Source organism: Rhinopithecus bieti, unplaced genomic scaffold (assembly GCF_001698545.2).
Source record: "Rhinopithecus bieti isolate Rb0 unplaced genomic scaffold, ASM169854v2 scaffold_17743, whole genome shotgun sequence".
Taxonomy (NCBI): Eukaryota; Metazoa; Chordata; class Mammalia; order Primates; family Cercopithecidae; genus Rhinopithecus; species Rhinopithecus bieti.
The window spans coordinates 687517-708690 of NW_016809230.1; positions in this window are offsets into that span (position 1 = coordinate 687517).

The window sequence follows — 21174 nt, forward strand, 5'->3', positions numbered from 1 at the left end:
AAAAAAAAAAAAAAAAAAAAAAAGCAATGCATGGTATAGATACAACACAAATTATGGAGTGTCCATGGTGAGAATCTACTTCATTCTTTTTTTCATATATGCAATTTATCATACTGGATTTTGTATAAAACAAAGCAAAATACTTTTTTCACATAAGTTGCATTCAAATGTTTATCTTTTCCAAGAAAGTTTTGATAATCTGGTGTCAGTGATAGCCTCTGAGTCAGCGCACAGCAAACAAGTTTTTTATTTTGTTACAATACTGAATCTGCAAATTTTAATGCCTCTGAAGAAGAAACTAAACAGAAATCTATCTGAGAAGATACTGATGTGACTTTTATATTGCTCATCTTCCCATTGATAGCATATTGATTATGGCATTAACATCACATAAACAGCAAAGCATTACAATAAAATAATTTTCTCCTTAAGTGAAACAGTTGATGTAAAAGCTTCATTGTGTGTGTTTCGGTGTGTGTGTGCGTGCATATTTGTGTACCTGTGTGTGTGTGTCTGTGTGTTAACTGTCTTTATGGTTACAAAGTAGATAAAGACTCAGAATACTTGTAATCTTCTAAAACTAGATACAGCGTGTTAAATGTTTATCGTTAGAACATGCCCAGTGGCAGATGGTGGCATGCCATTTTAGAGCCACCTAGAGGCACAAAAATCGTCCCATGTTTTTCATTTTGGCAGACACACATGCCACTTTGGCAAATTTTAGAAAATAACTAAAAGACTTACACCTTCAAAACAGATTGTATTTATAGAAGGATGTGTGCAGTTCAACAGGGGTGGTGCTGTAGAGGGATTTCAGAATCAATACAATCAAATGTATTGTTCAGTTGGCATAAAACTTGGGCTATGAAATTAGCTAAACTGCTTTACTGTGTATCTGCTCTACTTATAGCATTGTAATGAATCCCGAGTAATTATTTTTGGAGCAGTATTAAAGTAAATTTCCATGCATTTATGTATTCAAAATAATTTATTTTAAATATAAATGAAAGGTCAAATTTCATAGAATACTCAATTCTCGGTGACGGGATTGCTTTTCAACTATTCATGTTTTACTTGCGTACATTGATACTTAGAGAATTTAATAACCACTCCATTTTAAATCTAAATGTGAATATAACTTTTAAAAGTCAGTACAGTCATCAGATTTCTATATAACTTTCTAAATGCATACCTCCCCTTTCCACATTTTTGAAAGCAATGTCTTCATGTGATTTATCTGTATCTTTTTTCTAGCTCTCTTATTTTTAATTAGAGTAACAAACTAATATTTACTTAAGAGCAACACTTTGAAACTTCTGGAATTGGCATGACCTTTAATGTCACCCAGGAGAAGCGGGGAGAGGCTACATTTGGTTAACAAATATTATCTAATGAGTTAAAAAATTCAGATGGCTTATCTAAGGAAAATGCAAACTTTAAAGGATCAGAGAGTCAGTAATTTAGGTTTTGGGGATAACCCAGTATCTATGACAATTACTCAAGTCACCATCATTGCGGTGTAAAAGTGGACACAAATAACACATAAATGAACGGGCATGGCTCTGTGATTTCCTGCTGTCTTTTTGCTTCTTGGATCCATAAATGGCTTTCCTTCCCCCACGGCTGGCTTGTCCAGGTAGGCACTAGATTTTCGTGACCCCCTAATTAAAACTCACTACTTCTCTGACTTCTTCCTTCTATACCTGTTAGGTGCCTAATTGGCTAAATGGTGAGGTTAGATGAGGAAGGAGTGAAAGAAAAGCTTAAAAGCTTTAACCTGAATTTTAATCACTTTCTATTATAAAAGTAATAGAATATGCTGCAGTAAATTTAGGCATCATGGAAACACACAAAGGGGAAAATAAAGATAGGAGTAACTATTGCTATCATTTATGGAAAATTTGCAAAATAAGATTTCAATTTTGATCCCATAGCACTTGAGATATATACATATATATATACACACACACACATATATATATATGTTAGTTCATTTGTCATCCTATGGCCTACCTTCTCATGTTCTTAAATGTCTGTTCACATTATGAACATAATGTTCATAAGCATTAAGTTCACATTTAAATGCTTATTAAATGTTTACATATTTCTGTCTTTGTTAAGTAATTAAACCTACTGTATATTTTACTAAGCAGCAGTCACTGTTCTGGACATTGAAGACACAGCAACAGATAAGACAGGTAGATTCCTTTTCTTGTGGATCTTACACTGTAATTGTGGAAAAAAACAAAGAGAAAAACCATATGATAAGATAAACTTGGCTTATCAAAGTGCAGTGCTCATAGTAAAACTGGCTAATATGGTAAAGACTAAAAGATGTGAAAGGGTGTCTATATTCTATTATTTTGCTTTTAATATCTTGTAATTTTAAAATTTGCTTATATAACATGTAATAAAGACCTTGTTACATAAATATATGTGAGCACTTCTAATAATATCCTCTAAGTAAATTCCTGGTGATGGAATGGCTAGGTGGAAACATATGCTTATTTTTAAAGACAATAGATGTTATCAAATATCAACTGAAAGAGTTATAACAACTTAAGCTTTCACTAACAGATTGCAAGATTGTTCACAAATCATTATCTACCAGGTAGCAGGCTATGTGCCCTCAAATACTATATGAAGTGAATTTGAGCAAGTCATTGAGGTTGGTCTTATTTTCATTCTATAAATGAACATGAGATCAAGGAGGTTAAACAAAATATTCAAAGCAACATGGCAGTTATGGTAGCCATGGAGGTGTAAGAGTCTGAGTGCACCCCACTTATGTGCTGTGCATTAGTATTTCGGGGGAACATCAGATTATTGTGGAGACTTCACTGAACCAAAGGAAATATTAGGGAAAAACCTGTTTAGCCTAGTGCAGAGACCAATTTCCAAAAAGGGATGTTCAGGGATACACAAACCGTACAGAAGAAGGACTTGTTCCATATGTAGATGTGCTAAAAGCTAGCAATAAATGAATGTTCTGTTTCTATATTGCTCAAAGTTGAGCCTGGACATTGAGAAATAAATGAAAGGAACATCTTCACAATATGGGTAACTCTTACTAAGACAGTCAATTATGAGAAACAAAGTAAACTTTGAGACCTAGAAAAAGTAAGGAAATTTTTATTTACTTTTGGATGATGCTTAATTGTTAGATTCCTGACCATAATTTACTCATTTCCATCAAGTGTAGGATCCAATTTACCTAAAACTACCACAATAATCTGATTCCTTGCACAGGGTAACTGGTTCAGGCATCTGGGTTAATTTAATCAGACTGAGGTCTCAGACTTGTTTTTTTGCCTCTGGAGGAGGGACACTGTGTTTAAATGAATGAACAGACCCTGGGGCAGATGGCAGTAATTTTGTGCTCACCAGTGGAACCATACTAAAAATGACACTGAACCACAGCAGTAGCAAGACAGGGAAAAACATAATAACTACTGAATATTTAAAATAATCTATTAGCTAGCAGAGCAAAGCAAACCTAAAGTTAGGTTTTCTGTTGAATACAACAAAAGAAATTCTAACTGGTAGACCTACTGTGTACATTGCAATATCACATACATAATTGACACTGAAGTTATCTATAAAATCTAATTAAAATTCTTATAATAAATGGATGACTGACCTGATTGCTAGTGTAGACTTGCCATCTTTGACATGAGGTTTTTAATTTTAACTACATCTTTTCCATCTGGGAGTTAATGTCTTTCTCCTACTAATTCTACTTATGTAGAAATCAAGAAATGAAAGGAAGGTGCTATTTCTTAAGAATAGTTTTCTTTGGTAAGACTAAATATTTAAAATATTTGTCTGCAGTGAGCTGAGATTGTGCCACTGCATTGCAGCCTGGGCAACAGAGAGAGACTCCATCTCAAAAACAAAACAAACAAACAAAAAAAAAACAAAATTGTCTACACTTTCTCTTTGAAACCAAATTTAGCTTGAGTTGTCTTGTAAATTTCTTTTCTAGTCCGTCACACTTATAAGCTAAGTATTGGTGTAAAGCGAAGGAAGGCATTAGTCTTATTTAATGTACGGCCAAACTGACAGCCATTAAGATCATTTGCTCTGCTACACAATATTTATGTCAAATCCATGAGTGAGACTGTGTCTTTTACAAGCAAGCTGAGAACTATTAGATGTAGAGTTTGTTATTATGAGTAGCCCCAAAATATGAGGTATATTTTGTAATGTTCATGCTGAAATACACATTTTTTCTAGTATTATTAAAATTTGATACATTTTGGTAAGATATGGATCCTAATGGCTACTTACTACACTGCATGACAATTGCTGGGAAAAAACACTGGAATTGCCATGTAGATGGATAAGAAATCATATGACTGCAAATATAATTAATTATACAGCTTATTTATAATACAATGCATAGAGCTGTGTATTATACCTTGGGATCACTAAGTGAGAAGTGAAACAAGTTTTTCTATACAATTTCAACCATAAATACACCTAAGTAGATAATCGAATGGACCTACATGTTGCTTTTCATTTGTTTTGTTTTAGTTTTTAAAGTAAGGAAAGTAGGAAATTTTCAGTGCTACTTTCTATCACTATCCATAACACAACATGTATGAAATACAGAAAACTATTAATAAGATAAATAAGCATATAATAAGGAATTTCGCTTTTAGATTTTATTCAAATACAGGTGATATCACAACAAAATGTTCCAATAAATTTGATCTTTTATAAAAATTCACCATACACACATGCATACACATACACACACGGTTCTGTATTTATACAGAACTAGGAACTGCTACTGCTGAATTTTTGACTTGAAATATAATTTTAAGGGTTTTTTTTTTTAATACCGTTTAAGTATTCAAATTGTGTTTACATATTTATGCTTACTGTTCGTCAAGGATAGACTGGTTGGCTTAAAACCCTAAGCAATGATACTCATTAAATATGGCAACAAGAGTGACCTAAAACCAGTTTTATATTACATTTAATGCAATCTCTCTTTAATGACTTCTATAATACTGTCAAAACAGTTCATTCCATTTTGGAAAATTCTAGTTATATTTCTGCAATAAAATTATTTTTCTTGAAAATTCCTGAAGTCATATAAGTAAAAGAGTCTTTAGCACTGGTATATCAATAGGCTGAGAGCTGCCATATACTGACCCCCACCTTGTTTCTTTCTTCACAGCAGGCTATGACCTGTTAAGCTAAAAAATCAGCCAGTTCCAAACTCAAATTCACATCCATTTAAAAAAAAAAAAAATCCCAAATAAGCAGAATTTTAGTCAGTAGCATCCTTCTGTCTTCTCAAGAAACTACACTCAACATCTGCTAACATAAATAATAAGTCCGGGTACTATAAAGTCCCTCAGCTGCTGCTGCCCTTTGGATCCAGCTCTCTGACCCAATGACTCTCCACTGCGCTGCATAGTGACATCACTTAGATACTGAAGTACACTTTCTATTACCAATCCCTCTCTCTCTGAGCATTTTCTTTCCCTCCCCTTTTGTGCATAGTAGCCCTGGTGCCTTCAGTCTCTGAGCAGTCTCATGCTGTGAGGGACTGGTCTCAATGCACACTTGTTGAAGAGTCTCTCAAATAAAATTTATATGTGCTACTGCCACCTTGTGGTCATCAATTTTTCATTGATTGACTACCAAATCTCTTGCACCCCCTAGAAGCATGCACTGGCATATAAATTTATTAGCAATTATCAGTATTCTAGTGACTGTTAACCTGTACCCTGATTTAGTCTCTGAAATGTCTTTTCTCCTCTATGTAATGACCCTTCATATAGTTTGGGATATAGCTATCATATTTCTTCTTTTATTTCCACAACAAATAAGATAATGACTACAACTCTTTCACATATGGCAGAGTTTTATGCACATTTTTTTGGCTATCATCTATGCATAAATATTGCTTTGTCAAAAATCCCTTTCAGAGTGCCGCCAAAGACTGAACACTTTCCTATGGTTTTGGTTTTCCGGTATGGTGAAAGCTGGGACTTTTAATGTATAATTCCACTAATTATGTATAATGCCAACACCAAAGTAGATACTAACATCTATGAAATACAACATTTTGTATATTTGGTCAGTATTCTTTGTTGGCATTTAGGAAATTTAGAGTTTAGATTATCAATAGTGATCAACACTATCACAGCAAAAGGGGAGACCCCTTGATGAAGTAACACCTGAAAAAGGCTTGGGGCAAATCATCTAATAACTCCCAGGTATGAGAGAGAAGAAGATGGAGCTAGGAAACATCAATAGAAAAACTATGAGAAACTTAGGGGATGTGGGGAGAGGACAATGGAGCATTGTTATTTACTACATTTTAGGAGTTCAGAACATGCCACTCTGGTATATTGACTATTTTGAGTGAAAAGCACCCTGATTTCATTTTGTTTCTTAAAATTAGGAGACGGAATTCTCATCTAAAAGATGCCCTCCCTATACTAGAAGGAAAGTTTATCTTTTTATCATCAGGGATGGCAAGTTGAGCCCAAGAACAATCTGTACAAATAAACATTGTTAGACTAACCCTTGTCTTTCTGGCCCCTTCTCCACAAAATTAAGTCTCCATGTCCAAGCTCCTTTGCCTTTTCATAATTCACTACTCTTCAGCCAATTCAGTTTATACATGTTCAACTCTGTCTTTAGGTTTTAATTTGCTTACAAAGGCTCCTGTGTCATTGAGAACTTGTATTAAATAAATTTGTATGCTTTTCTCCTGTTGATCTATCTTAATGCCAATTTAATGTTCAGGCCCAGTTGAAAAAGCTGAAGAGGGTAGAGGTAATGTTTCACCTCCCCCTTATGGTATAAAGTTCCATTTTTGCAAGATGAAACAAGTTCTGAAGATTGTGGTGATGGTTGCACAACAGTGTGAATATGTTTAATACCCGTGAACCATATATTACAATGAATAACTTGATACATTTTATGTTTTGTATATTTTCCACAATAAAATGAGTGAAAAGGAACTGTGAGGAACTAACAGAAATTGATTGGACCCTGGTTGAATTTTTGGAGACAGAGTAAGTTGCAGTCAAGCAGAAAAATTCATGTATATAGAAAAGGCATAAAATAACATAAATGAATGTATATATTTTCTTTTCTCACTCTAATAATCTGTGGGGAGATCCTTCCCACTCTGTGTTACACTATGTGGCTGAAAAAATGGTGAGTTTGGGCCAGCATGGTCAGTTGGCTAATATAGGGGGATTCTGGAATTACCCCTGACAGAGAACAGATAACAGTTAGTTTCAAAACTGGTCCCTGGAGATTCTTCCTACCTCATCCTAGCAGAACGAAACTTTCTTAATTACAAGCAAGGAATACCCCACTTGCAAAGAGGAATGGCAGAAGGTGAGGTCAATGAGTTTTCTGTGAAGGTAGGATTGTCCATTGAGAATGAACTATTAAGATGAGTGGTAATGAAGCCAATGGAATTCTGCTTAGAGTCAATTACCTTCCCCATTTTTTTTTTTTTTTTTTTTTTTGAGATGGAGTCTCGCTTTGTCACCCAGGCTGGACTGTAGTGGCATGATCTTGGCTCATTGCAACCTCCACCTCCCAGGTTCAAGCAATTCTCCTGCCTCAGCCTCCCAAGTAGCTGGGACAACAGGCGCGTGCCACCATGCTCAGCTACTTTTTGTATTTTTAGTAGAGACGGGGTTTCACTGTGTTAGCCAGGATGGTTTTGATCTCCTAACCTAATGATCTGTCCACCTTGACCTCCCAAAGTATTGAGATTACAGACATGAGCCACCATGCCTGGCCAACCCTCCTCCCTTTAACCTTACCAAGAAGGGCACAGCCTAGGCTTTAGCCAATCATACCTAGGTCCATATTAAATTACTAGGAATATGAGGTAACAAAGTAATATCTGAGTAAGGTAATGTTTATAAAAGGAATATACAAAATTGAAATTCCTATACTATGCAAACATAAATTCATCCATTAAAAGGACATAAATGCTAAATAAGCATTACATATGTTTTAAAAGATAAAGTCATTGGCAACAAAAAGCTGTGGCATGTAGTCACAAAGAGAACTAACGGGAAATATTGAATATGAAAAATGCAATAGCAAAAGAAAAAGTGTTTCTAAGTAAGTTGACTAATAATATGGCACAGCCAAAGAATAAATTCCTGACTTGAATTGCCAGATATAAAGACATCAGGATGATGCCCACTCTCACCATTCCAAATCAACATGGTATTGGAAGTCCTTGCCAGATAAATCAGGAAAGAGAAAGAAACAAATGGCATCCAAATAGGAAAAGAAGAAGTAAAATAACTTCTCTTTGCAGATGATGTGATTCTATACCCAGAAAACACTAAAGATTATGCCAAAAGGCTCCTGGAACTAACAAATGACTTCAGTAAAGTTTCAGGATGCAAAACTCATTGTAAAAAATCAGCAACATTTCTATACACCAATAACATTCAAACCGAGAGCCAAGTCAAATAAACAAACACATTCCCCCACTCTCCCACCACACGCACCTAGGAATATATCTAACCAAGTAAGTGAAGATCTCTACAAGAAGAACTATAAAACACTGGTGAAAGAAATCATAGATGACACAAATGAATGGAAAAACATTCTATGCTAATGAATTGGAAGAATTAGTATCATAAAGATGGTCTTACTACCCAAAGCATCTATAGATTCAATATTATTTCTACCAAAGTACCAATATCATTTTTCACAGAATTAGAAAAACTATTCTAAAATTCATGTGGGACAAAAAAAAAAAAAAAAAAGAGACCTAATAGCCAAAGCAATCCTAAGCAAAAAGAACAAAGTCACACACATCATGTTACCTGACTTCAAACTATACTATAGAGCTACAGTAACCAAAACAGCATGGATTGGTACAAAAACAGACACTTAGACCAATGGAACAGAATACAGAACCCAGAAATAAAGCAGCATACCTATAGCCATCTGATTTTCAACAGTCAACACAAACATGCAAAGAGAAGAGGACTCCATATTCAATAAATGGTTTTGGGATAGCTGGCTAGCCATATGCAGAAGAATGAAACTGAACCTTTCACCATATACAAAAATACAGCATACAAAACACACCATATAAATATACCATACAAATGTGTCATACAAAAATTCACCCTACAAAATACACCATACAAATATACCATACAAAATACAGCATAGAAAAATATGCCATACAAAATACACCTTACAAAATACAGCATACAAAATTCACCCACCATACAAAAATTGTATATGGTGAACTTTTCACCATATACAGAAATTAACACAAGATGGATTAAAACTTTAAATGTAAGACCAAAAACTAGAAGAAAACCTGGGAAATACCATTCTGGACTTTGGCCTTGGGAAAAAATGTATGACTATTCCATCGAAAGAAACTGCAACAAAAATAAAAATTTTGAAACTTAATTAAGCTAAAAAGCTACCACACAGCAAAGGAAACTCTCAACAGTAGAAACAGACAATCTACAGAATGAGAGAAGATATTCACAAAGAATACATTTGACAAAGGTCTAATATCCAGAATGTGGAAAGAACTTAAAAATTCAACCAACAAAAAATAAATGACCATTCAAAAGTGGGCACAGGACATGAACAGGCACTTCTCAAAAGACATACTAGTGACCAATAAACATATAAAAAATGCTCAACATCACTAATCAGAGAAATACAAATCCAAACTTCAATGAGATACCATCTCACACCAATCAGAATGTCTATTATTAAAAATTCTAAAAATAACAGATGCTGGCAAGGCTGTAGAGAAAGGGGAATGTGTGTACACTGTTGGTGGGAATGGAAATTAGTTGAGCCACTGTGGAAATCTTAGATATCTGGCAAGAACTTCAAACAGAAATACCATTTGACCCAGCAATCCCATTGCTGGGCATATTTCAACAAAAATTAAATCGTTTTACAAAAAAACACAAGCACTCATATGTTCACTGAAGCACTATTAACAATAGCAAAGACATGGAATCAATTTGGGTGCTGACTGCTGGTGGATTAGATAAAGAAAATGTGATACATATACACCATGGGATACTACCCAGTCATAAAGAATGAAAACATGTATTTTGCAGCACCATGGACACAGCAGGAGGCCATTATCCTAAGACAATTAACACAGGAACAGAAAACCAAATGCCACACGTTCACACTTACTTCTTTCTTTATTTATTTTGAGACAGAGTCTCACTCTGTCGCCCAGGCTGGAGTGCAGTGGCTCCATCTCGGCTCACTGCAAGCTCCGCCTCCTGGGTTCACGCCATTCTCCTGCCTCAGCCTCCGGAGTAGCTGGGATTACAGGCGCTCGCCACCACACCCAGCTAATTTTTTGTATTTTTTTTTTTTTTTTTTTTTAGTAGAGAGAGGGTTTCACCGTGTTAGTCAGGATGGTCTGGATCTCCTGACTTGGTGATCTGCCCGCCTCGGCCTCCAAAGTGCTGGGATTACGACAGCACCCGGCCCCACACGTTCTCACTTCTAAGTGGGAACTAAATATTGGGTAATCATAGACATAAACATGTCAACAATAGACACTGGGGACTACTAGAGTGGGAAGGGAGAGAGGATGGAAAGGGTTGAAAAACCAACTCTTGGGTATTATGCTCACTATCTGGGTGATGGGATGTTCGCATCCCAAACCTCAGCACCACACAATATACCCAGGTAACAAACCTACACTTGTGACCCTGAATTTTAAATAAAAGTTGAAATTGTAAAAAAACAGAAAATGAGGCATCATAAGGGAATAAATGTGTATAAAATGGGTATCTTTGTATGAATTTGGTACATTTAAAAATTTAAACCTTAATTTTTGCCTCTCCTAATATGAACATATGAATCATTGATAGCAATTTGTATACACAATATAATTTATATAACATTTATACCTAACTTTATGATGAAGAGAGATACAGAGAATTGAGAAATGTAGTTGAAAGAGAAAAATTAAAATAAAATAAGACATACGATGATAATTTGTTGTGAACTGAAGAGCTAGCTTAATTCAATTATCAGCACAAGAGTTGAAAATAGGGGTAAAGTGATGAAATTCACCTATCGGAGGCCGTCACACATTATTTTATTTCTAAATCCAAGGAACGCCATTAACAACTGAGAAATCCCCCCAAACCTGGATGTGGTGTATGGTGTGTGGTGTGTGGATACTACAAGTATCCTTTGATTTTGCTTTATCAATATGTATACCCACAGTGAGCTACTGTAATGAGTATTTTATATTTGCTAATAAAATTTGGACATTAGTTTTTCTGGAACATCACTCAAAATGTGAAAGTAAAATATCATATATTCCAATAAAAACTGGTAAAAGATGAGATATAACATCTCTCTATTAAGAGTCTAAGTCTTTAGTTCCAGTTAAACATTCCTGTTAGCTCTAAAGTATTCTTCTCCTTAGAAATAGTAACAAAGGAAAGGACAGAAAATTAGTCAGAGATCTGATTCGTTGGATGTTAGTACATTAACCACTATCTACTGCTGCAGCTTTTGAGTTTGAAAATTTTGTAGCTATCCACATTCACTCTTGTCTCTACTGTCACAATTATGTAATTTACTTGCTTAACACTTTTCTTGAAATGGTGATCAGATAAAATTTAGCACAGTTTGCATCTTAAATAACAGTACACAATGTAGTGCACCTGAAAGTATGTGTCTTTAGTACAATAATGTTTATTTCAATATTGTTTGAAGGTTAAAAAGCAAGAAACAACCAGCATGTCCATCAATGGGAGAATTGTTGAGTAAAATCTTAATACTACCTAGGCAATATAAATCATAAACATTATATATTATGCATACATTAATATGAAGGGATACATACGTGCAATTTTATAAATGAAAATGGCAATAATTGAATTATATATAGTTTGATTCCATTTTATTTTCTTTAAAAGGGAAAAGAAAGAGAAGAACCCTATATACTTTTTTAAAAAATACAAGACCAGAGTAAAAGTTGTGGTAGGATACACACCAAAATATTTTTGGAAACTTCAGTGGAGGGAGGATAAATTATAATCATTTTCATACATACTTCTGCATTGCTCGATACGTTACAATGAACATGTGCTACCTAAGAAAAGAAGATCAACTTTATGACATAGCGAATATAATGTGCATGGGTTGTATAGCATAGAAAGAAAAAGCTTTTCAGATGTAACAACTACTGGCACCATTGAAAAGGGAAAGCTGTTTCATCCTGATCTTTTTCATGTATGTATTTGGTATCGAGTGATTTTTTCAGTTTTTAAAGGTAGGAGGCAAAGACACTGGAGAGGAGAAAACTAGATAACCTTCAAATGTTTGGGAGCTTCTATAAGAGCATACTCTTTAAAAAATTCATTCTTTGTGGAATTTAATAACATCCATTTCACAAACCACGGAGTTTTCCTATCTCACAAATCAATTTCATTCTATTATGTCGGTGAATTAGTTTCATTTCATGAATTGGTTGTTCCACTTTAACTGTTGGCCTTCTAATAAAAGGGAAAGACATGTATTAGGAGTATAGAAAATAGCCAGGATAATAGCCCAGTGATACTACTTACTTATTACCTAACCTCTTCTTTTCAGATTTCCCCATGCCTCAGTGACCACAAGCATTGAATTAGCTATGACAAGTCTATCCAAGTCTATCCACGGCCCCTGTTCTTTCAAGAAGTGGTTTGCTTCGGGTACAATAATGATCCACTCTAATGAGACTGTCACCCATGTGCCTGTAATCTCATGCAGAGACTTGGAAATCCAAGCCAGGTATAATCACTCTTCTTACATTTAAGACATATGAAAATTGATTCTAATGGTCCCTTAAAATTTTTTCTTTTCTTACAAAATGATGATCAATATGCAGCTGTAAAAAGATAAGTCAAAAGGAAATAAATGCCCTCCATTAATATTTGTTTGTATAATTAAAATAGAATCAAGTTTTACACTTGTATATTGGAGTACATATATATATTAGTGTGTATAAATATGTATGACCTATAGATATATACACATACACATAAAGAGAAAGAGATGCCTTACAAGCATGACAATGCTTAAACAGTATTTTTTCAAAATTCAAATGCTGTATTTTCATATACAGCTTGTAAATTATGATATATATAAATTTTGGCTTCAAACAGGTCTTATATTTCACTTCTGATACCACTGTTTCATATGTATGCTACATTTCCTGCACTAATATAAGAAATGAAGCAGTGTTAGATTAATAAGTTATTCTAAACTGGAAAAAATGTTTATACATAGACAAAAGGTTAAAAGAGTATATATACTAGCCTACTTCAACTCATCTTCCTGAAATAATTATTTTAATTCAAATTTATGTGAAATAGATGTCAATATGCATTTATTTTATAAAAATTTAGCATCAGTCATAGATTTAGTCTACAAATGAATGAAAATTATGAAAGTGTTCTCACAGCAATATTTTGTAATTAGGCATGACAGCATTAATAATGCAGTATAGTAAGCCCACACATTTATTTTAGCCATATATAGATTCAAAAGAGGTGATACACCTGAGTCAGAACATTAAGTAACATTGGAATACCTTTTGACACCTTAAGAAGTGACTTCATTTCTATCTCATTTTACTGTAAGGATATGATACATTTTTATTCTACGTGAACTTTGATTATGAACTGGATCTTAGAAATATAACTAGTTCACAACAAAGTTCAATAGAGAAATATCAAAGAGAAATGCAGAATTTTTCTCTTTATCTCCCTCTCTTCTAATCTCACTGATCTCTAATTGGTATCATAACATCTGTTTAGGAATAAGCACTTCAAGAGCCTTAAGCAATCTTTGCTTCTGGAACATGTAACCTTTTCAAGGGTTCAAATTCTAGCTAATATCAGCCTTTGTTCTTGCCAATACCTTATGTGTTTTCTCAGTACCAACGCTCAGTCCGTATTTCAAATTGCTCATGCTTTCAATTGCTCTTCTAAACTCAGTCTGTTAAAATTATCTATCAAAACCTCTGCATTTTGCAGCATTTGAGTCACACATTGCCAGGATGGTGATCTCTGTTTAAATTTTTTTCTTCTTTTTTTTTGGGGGGGGGGGGGAGATAATCATTTATTTCAAACTTTAATAATAGTCATTAAAGTCAGTCATTTGGACAATTAATCACATATAACACAATGGAAAGGAAATAATCTTGGAATTTAGTTTCAGAACACAAGTCCCAAACTTTGCAGTGACAATTAGAACAGAAAGGAGAGAAAGAAAATGAGAAATATTGAGAATAAAAATTGGAGAAAACTTGGAGGTGAACTCAATGTGCTGAGAGGAGGAAAGGATGAGTTCAGGTTAATTGTCATTGGTAACTGGCTAATGGCGGTATCAACTGAGAAGACTGAGATCAAAGAACAAAGTTTAAGTTTTACCTGAAAACTAATTTCCATAACGTTTTAGAATATAGGCTCTTTATATTTGTCCTGGTACTTTTTAGAGCCTTTGAAAGCTATGTATACATACATCACAGATACTCCATAGATATTGGTTGCATTCGTGTATGAATGCCAGGAAATGAACAGGGAACTTTGTCATTAATATTATGTTAATTCTGCAACTGGAATAATATGGATTCATACTTTCCAATGTATGGATTTATTCCAGTAATATAAATTTGCACTTGTCCTTTAAACACTTGGTATTAGTCCTGTCCTTTTCTAAGAAAATTTTGCTCTTAATGTTGACATTGTCAGAATTGATGAATTGAGAAAATGTGTGAGAATTCACCCATGTTGAAATACTCTGTGAACATTCCTTCATCCTATCCCTGGCAGCCCAATCATATCTTCAAACTTCAACATATAATGTGTAACTGTACAAAGCATTATTTTAGGAAGCTATGTTCTCTTGATAACAAATTACTTTCCTTAAGGCTACGTAATCAGTTTCAAATTTAATATGACTTTACAATTTATTGTCCTTGTAAGGTGGTATTTCTTAACATGTTGCAGTAAAAGAAACTGCATTTTAATGGTATGCTTTATGTACGTGAATATTTTGAGTAATTCACACTTGTCTTGAATCCACAAAAATTTTAGTGAGAATATATCCTTAAAAAATTATTTTATCCCAATAAACAGCTTTTTGGTAAAACTTAAATTATTTGTGCAGAATATTGTCTATGAAAATAGATCTTTCAGAATCCGGAGATTCTGCTTTTCTAAACCTATGTTTAAATAAAAGGTTCATACACGTCTGTAAAATGTGGATGTATACATGTGTTCTGTGTATGTGTTCATGTGTGTATTAACATAATGAAAAAGACAATCTCTATGGAATGCTCTACTTTGAACCCCTGCATTAATTTACTTTGATTCCTCACTTCCATTTCACATATCCTAGCAATGAATTATTTTTATAAATATAAGTTCATTCTAGTACAGAGAATCACCACTATGTCTTAGAAGTATGCTTTAAATTTTAAACTTATCCTTTACCCTAATGCTTCTCATCGATTATAAATAAAATAATTTGTTTTAATTTTCCAAATAAAATAATTATTTCCTATTCTTAAAACATCATGTAATTCAATAGAAAACAAATATTCCATTCAAAATCTTGGCATTGTAAAGAATAACTCTAATTTTCTTAACCTAGTAATTACAGAAAAATAAGGAAATTTCACACTTGAGGGTTTCAGAGTAGTGAAATATACACATTTTTCCTTTACATTCATTCATTTCAGAATGATAGTGTAGTCTTAAAGACCATAAACCTTTCCAAAGAAAATCTAAGTCAGCTAGCATCCAAAATAATGTCATAAGAATACTTAATTATTAATCCTTAAATATTAAGGAAAAAAGGTGTGAAAAGAATCTAAAGAAAATTCAGGATCCATCCTAATAGTCTAAAGCCCAGAACACAGAGTTAAGGTCTCTTAGACCTAAACATTATACAAGAAAATTCTTGTTAGTAAAAACATATTAAGCACACATGAAAAAGAGTGTTTTTCATAGGTTTATAACTTGGCATAAAATACATATTGAAATAAACACACTGGACAAAGAACACAGAACTTACCATCTAAGCCCTGCTTACCTGCTCTAAACCAACAACTATGACAAGCTTCATCTCATCCCCTATGTGCAGTATTTATACTTTAAAGACTCATATCTTTGCACATTTTGTCTTCTTTGTTTTAGCCTCCTGGCAAAAATGTATGCCACTGTTTATAGTTCAGTTAAAAACGTCACCTCCTAACTTAATCTGTGTTTTATCACAGTCTATATTACCATTCTAATAACGCTTTAGATTACATACAGCTCATTGTGAGTATTTTCTGCCACTCATTGTTCTCCTCCTCCATCTGATCTTCACTTTTCATCACCAGGCACTGGGCACTTACACATTTTTTTATAAAGAAAGTATTTAAACATTGAACTGAATGGAATAAATTGCCAATTTATGGAATCGAGGAGTTCCAGGTGTTTAAATCAACAGCTACAGAGGCAGTAAGGGTCATTCACTAGTGTCAAGAAATTGACTCGAGTCACACATATTTCACTGAGAAGCTCAGCAATCTTATGTGCTTCAATTCTCTCAGCTATAAATAGGAATGGTAAAAAGCACAATCTTATGTGCTTCAATTCTCTCAGCCAGACGTGGTGGATCCTGCCTGTAATTTCAGCCCTTTGGGAGGCCAAGGCAGGAGAATCACTTGAACTCAGGAGTTCAAGACCAGCTTGGGCAACATAATGAGACCTTGTCTCTATAAAAAATAAAACATTAGCTGGGCATAGTGGTGCATGCCTACAGTCCCTTCTACTCGAAAAGCTGAGATCAGAGGATCACTCGAGCTCAGGAAGTTGAGGCTGCAGTGAATCGTGATTGCACCACTTCACTCCAGCCTGGGTGACAGAGTGAGACACTGTCTCAAAAAATAAAAATTAAAAATAAATCAATTCCTCTGCCTGTGAGAACTGAAGGAGATTCCATAGTTTAGAGGTTAAAAAATTGGGCATGTACCACAAAACAATGAAAACAGCAGGTGAATAACAGTTACAAAAAAAAAAAAATTATCCACAAGGGATGATGACTCATCACCTCTACAGACGGCCTAATATAATATGCTACAAAAATAATTTTTTAATGGTGAGAAAGGGGACTGATCCCTATAGCAAAATAGATAAAGCTTTTAATGTCAGGTTGTTAATACAAATTTTTAATAAAATTATCCATATATGTATGGAGGGAGAGAGAGAGAGTATATGTCTGTATTTCAGTTTTTTCTTACCAAAGCAAATTTCCAGTTGCCCTATATGGTAATGTTACCCTGAATTTATAGTAATTTGAGAGCATACATTCTGTAAAGAGTAATTATAGAATCTCTGTAATGACCTTAATTCATGAGTTAAGATCTCCCTTGATATCATAATTAAAAAAAAAAAAATCCAGAACTCCAGAATTAACTCATGGTTTGCAGTCACTCACGCTAAGTGAAAAATACAGCTTAGGTATTTTGATACTTAAACAGTCATTTATTTCCCTTTCCCTAGCTTTTAGCATTTGCAGCATAACCAACTTAGGAAAAGAAGGAGTGTTTCATCTGCAAGGTGTGAAATTAAGGGAATGAATCAGGGCATTGCCCCCAAATATTTTCTAGATTGCTAAAAAGCTTGTGGTTACCTAGTCATAGGAAACACATGCTATTGATACGGACAGGAGACAGGGAAATACTGGATAGAAGAGGGCAGTTCCCATGCAAAGGCCCCAACCTCAAGCCTGGAGGCCCGCAGCTCTAAGTGGGAACAGGCATTTCTGTTTTCAAGCCCCAAAAGTTGTATTTTGGCCTGCAACACCCCCCATCCTGTACCCATATAAACCCCAAACCCCAGGCTCCAGGAGAAGACAAGGAGACGAGGAGACAAGCAGGTGAATGGCAGAACAGTGCAGCAGAGAAAGAAGAGAAGAGATGTCTGAACACCAAGAGGAGTACAGCTGGGAGTGGTTAAAGAGGAGTTTGGCTGCTTGATAGTGAAAACTTCAGGGGAAGATCATCTTCCTACTCCATCCCTTTTCCAGCTCCCCATTCATCCTGCTGAGAGCCACCTCCACCACTCCATAAAACCTCACATTCATCCTTCAAGCCCATGTCTGTTCCCATTCTTCTGGGACACTGGGCAAGAGCTAAGGATACAGAAAGCTCTCACACTGGCCCTCTGCTCATGTGAAAAGGCAGAGGGTCCATTGAGCTGGTTAACATTTAAGTCATCTGCAGACAGCAAGGCCAAAAGACTGAGGACACAGGCACCCACCCCCAGATACTACCACAAGGCTGGAGCCCCAAACACTCGCCCTGGCTCCTGTACTTGTCCATCTGTATGTTTCCCCCTTCATCAGGGGTTTGAACAGTGGCAGCAAGCAAACAGGTGAGCCACACCCCTGTCACATGTCCTGAGAGGGGGATCAGGGAACTCTCCCATTTCACCATGTGGGAATTCCATGACACTTGTGTTAAGGCAGTTTCTTTTAACAGTAGGAGGAAGAATCACAGGTTTTAATGTGTAGTCCTATGGCAATGGGAGGAAGTGGGGGAGGGAAATCAATAAACGACTTTGAAATGAGATTGATTTTCTCTTTTTTTTTTTTTCCTCAGAGAATGGAAGGTGTAGTTATATTAATTGGTTGGTATTTATTTTATAGCCTTTAAAAATAGGGGATAAATCATCTTGAATCTGTAATTACCAGTTATACAAACAGCATATGACAAGTCTGACAAGAAGGCTTTTTCAACAGGGAATAGATATAACAATGGCAAATGTGTTAGCCAGATTAACAAATCAAGGTTATTCCATGTGACAGTCTTTTCTTAGTAGGAGATATTATCTAAATTCAGATGGTAACTTGAAAAATGTCTGTATTGTGCACATACTTGAATATCAAATAGGTCACTAAACTTGATTGACTAGTAAAAAAAAAAAAAAAAAAAAAAAATAGTTTCCAAAACAATCTAATAAAGAGTCAGTTGCATATGTTTTCCTGGAGAAGAGTTGGGTTTGAGTCTTTGAACAGAATATTGTGTTCTCTATTATAAGACTATAATATTACACATTAAGAGCTTGATACATCACAGAAAGGTCATGCCTCTATGACAACATTGCTCTAGGCTGAAGATGGGGTTAACAAAGTATCTATCTGACACCAACAAAACACTAAAGGAAAGGAATTCATAAATCTATTTGTGCTGTACACACAGATCAAAGAAGATTGTTACAATTTGAATCTGATTCTTACTGTCTAGGCCAGACAATGTCCTGGAAATGACCCTCGTTGAAACCAGCAGGAGCCTATTATCTTTCTCCCCTTTTACACTTTAGCCTGGGGTCAGGAAGTTCTGAGCTGCTCAATATTTCTATTACATTAATGGTACAATTATCACGTAGGGATCAACTCATGCTGCTAATATAGACATGCCTCTGGAAGCAATTTTTGGCTCCGCTGGGCAAGGCAATCTATTAGGTCATTTGTAACCTCTGCAAAGCCTAGTGGAAAGAGTACAGACTTCGGACTTCTTGGTTTAAATTCCAGCCCTATATTTATTTGTAGGATGGCCTTGGCAAAGTACTTAACATCTTCGAGTCTCAACTGGGGGATAATAGCTTCTACCTGATGGGACAGTTGTGAAGATTTATGAATAAAATAGAGGGGGAAAAAAAAAAACTAATAGAGGGTTTTATACATTCTAGTCATTAGGTAAGTGGAAATTATTATCACCACCATGTACAGTATTGTGTTCATTCCTTTTTAGTGACTGATGTCATCTTAATATACAAAATAATCAACATAAATAATTTCTCTTCTCAGTCACATTAAATGTTATTTAAACATGCATAAGGAAAATAAACACATGAAGAGTGTTAATAAATGGGAATCATTCTGAATATTATCAAAGAAATACTACTGATCCTTCTTGCCATAAGGTTAGATATCTATAGCTTCCAAGTGACAGAGGGAAATACAGAAGTTCCTAGCTATCTTACAAATGTCTCCACAACTCTGGGTCTTGTGATTTGTGGAATAAATGTGTTAGTGATTATGTTCTGTTTCCTTAAGAAAGGTTTGACGTTTTTCCCCTCTATTGTATCCATGAGCACAGCACTTACAAACTAAGTAGCCAACTGAAGCTATTTACAATATTCCAGATCCGAAAACTCTAAATAAAACAAAATAATAACCCAAACCTCAAACCAGTTATATCTTAACTACCACCACTTCCCACCTATTAGATAGCTCACACACCCACAATTCTACATACTTCATATAATCTTTCAGCAAGTGTCTTAAGGATTAACTTGATAGTCCATACTGGCATCTACCTTGAAGCAAAATTCACATATTGTTGTGATTCTACAGACAATTTGAAAATAGGTAGGTGGTAGTGAGGCCTGAATTGGAATTAACATGTATTTCCCTCAAATAGATAATATTACTTAATTTAATCTCCTTTTGCTAAATCTATCCTGGGAATTGAGCTATATTAACAACAACCTTATCAATACAAAGTGTCCTAAGATCAATTAGTGATCATCCTAACAAGGGGAACTATTTTTTCTTCATAAACCTTTACTGTAATGCTAAAGAATGTATGTACATATGATACAAAATTAGGTTCAGAATAATGGTCAAATTTTTAACAAGACTCTTTGGAGAGTAGACTGCTTTGAGTGTTAGTGTGATTGTTATTTCCTGAATCAGAATCATACCTTTTGCCTCTTTGACTAGTTTATAAACCTCTTAAAGGTAAGGGCTCCACGTAGTACCGTAAATACTATATGGTATACACTACATAATCAATGAATATCTGTTGATTGCTTCTTATAAGATGTTAGATTGCAATTCATTTAGAAAGACAATTATGACCCATTCTCATAATAGATTAGCATCATACATCAACTTGACTGCTGAATTATTATAAAGAGTCCTATACCATATGAACTATGGGTAAATGTTGTGAATTTTGAGAATAAAACACCACTAAGAAGTAAACTTCAGAACTGTCCTCTACCTTTTTTGTCACAATTTGTCTAAAATAAGTTTTGAATTTTTAAAAAGCAAACCATATTTTCATAAAATTTTAATTCTACATGTTTCTCTTCA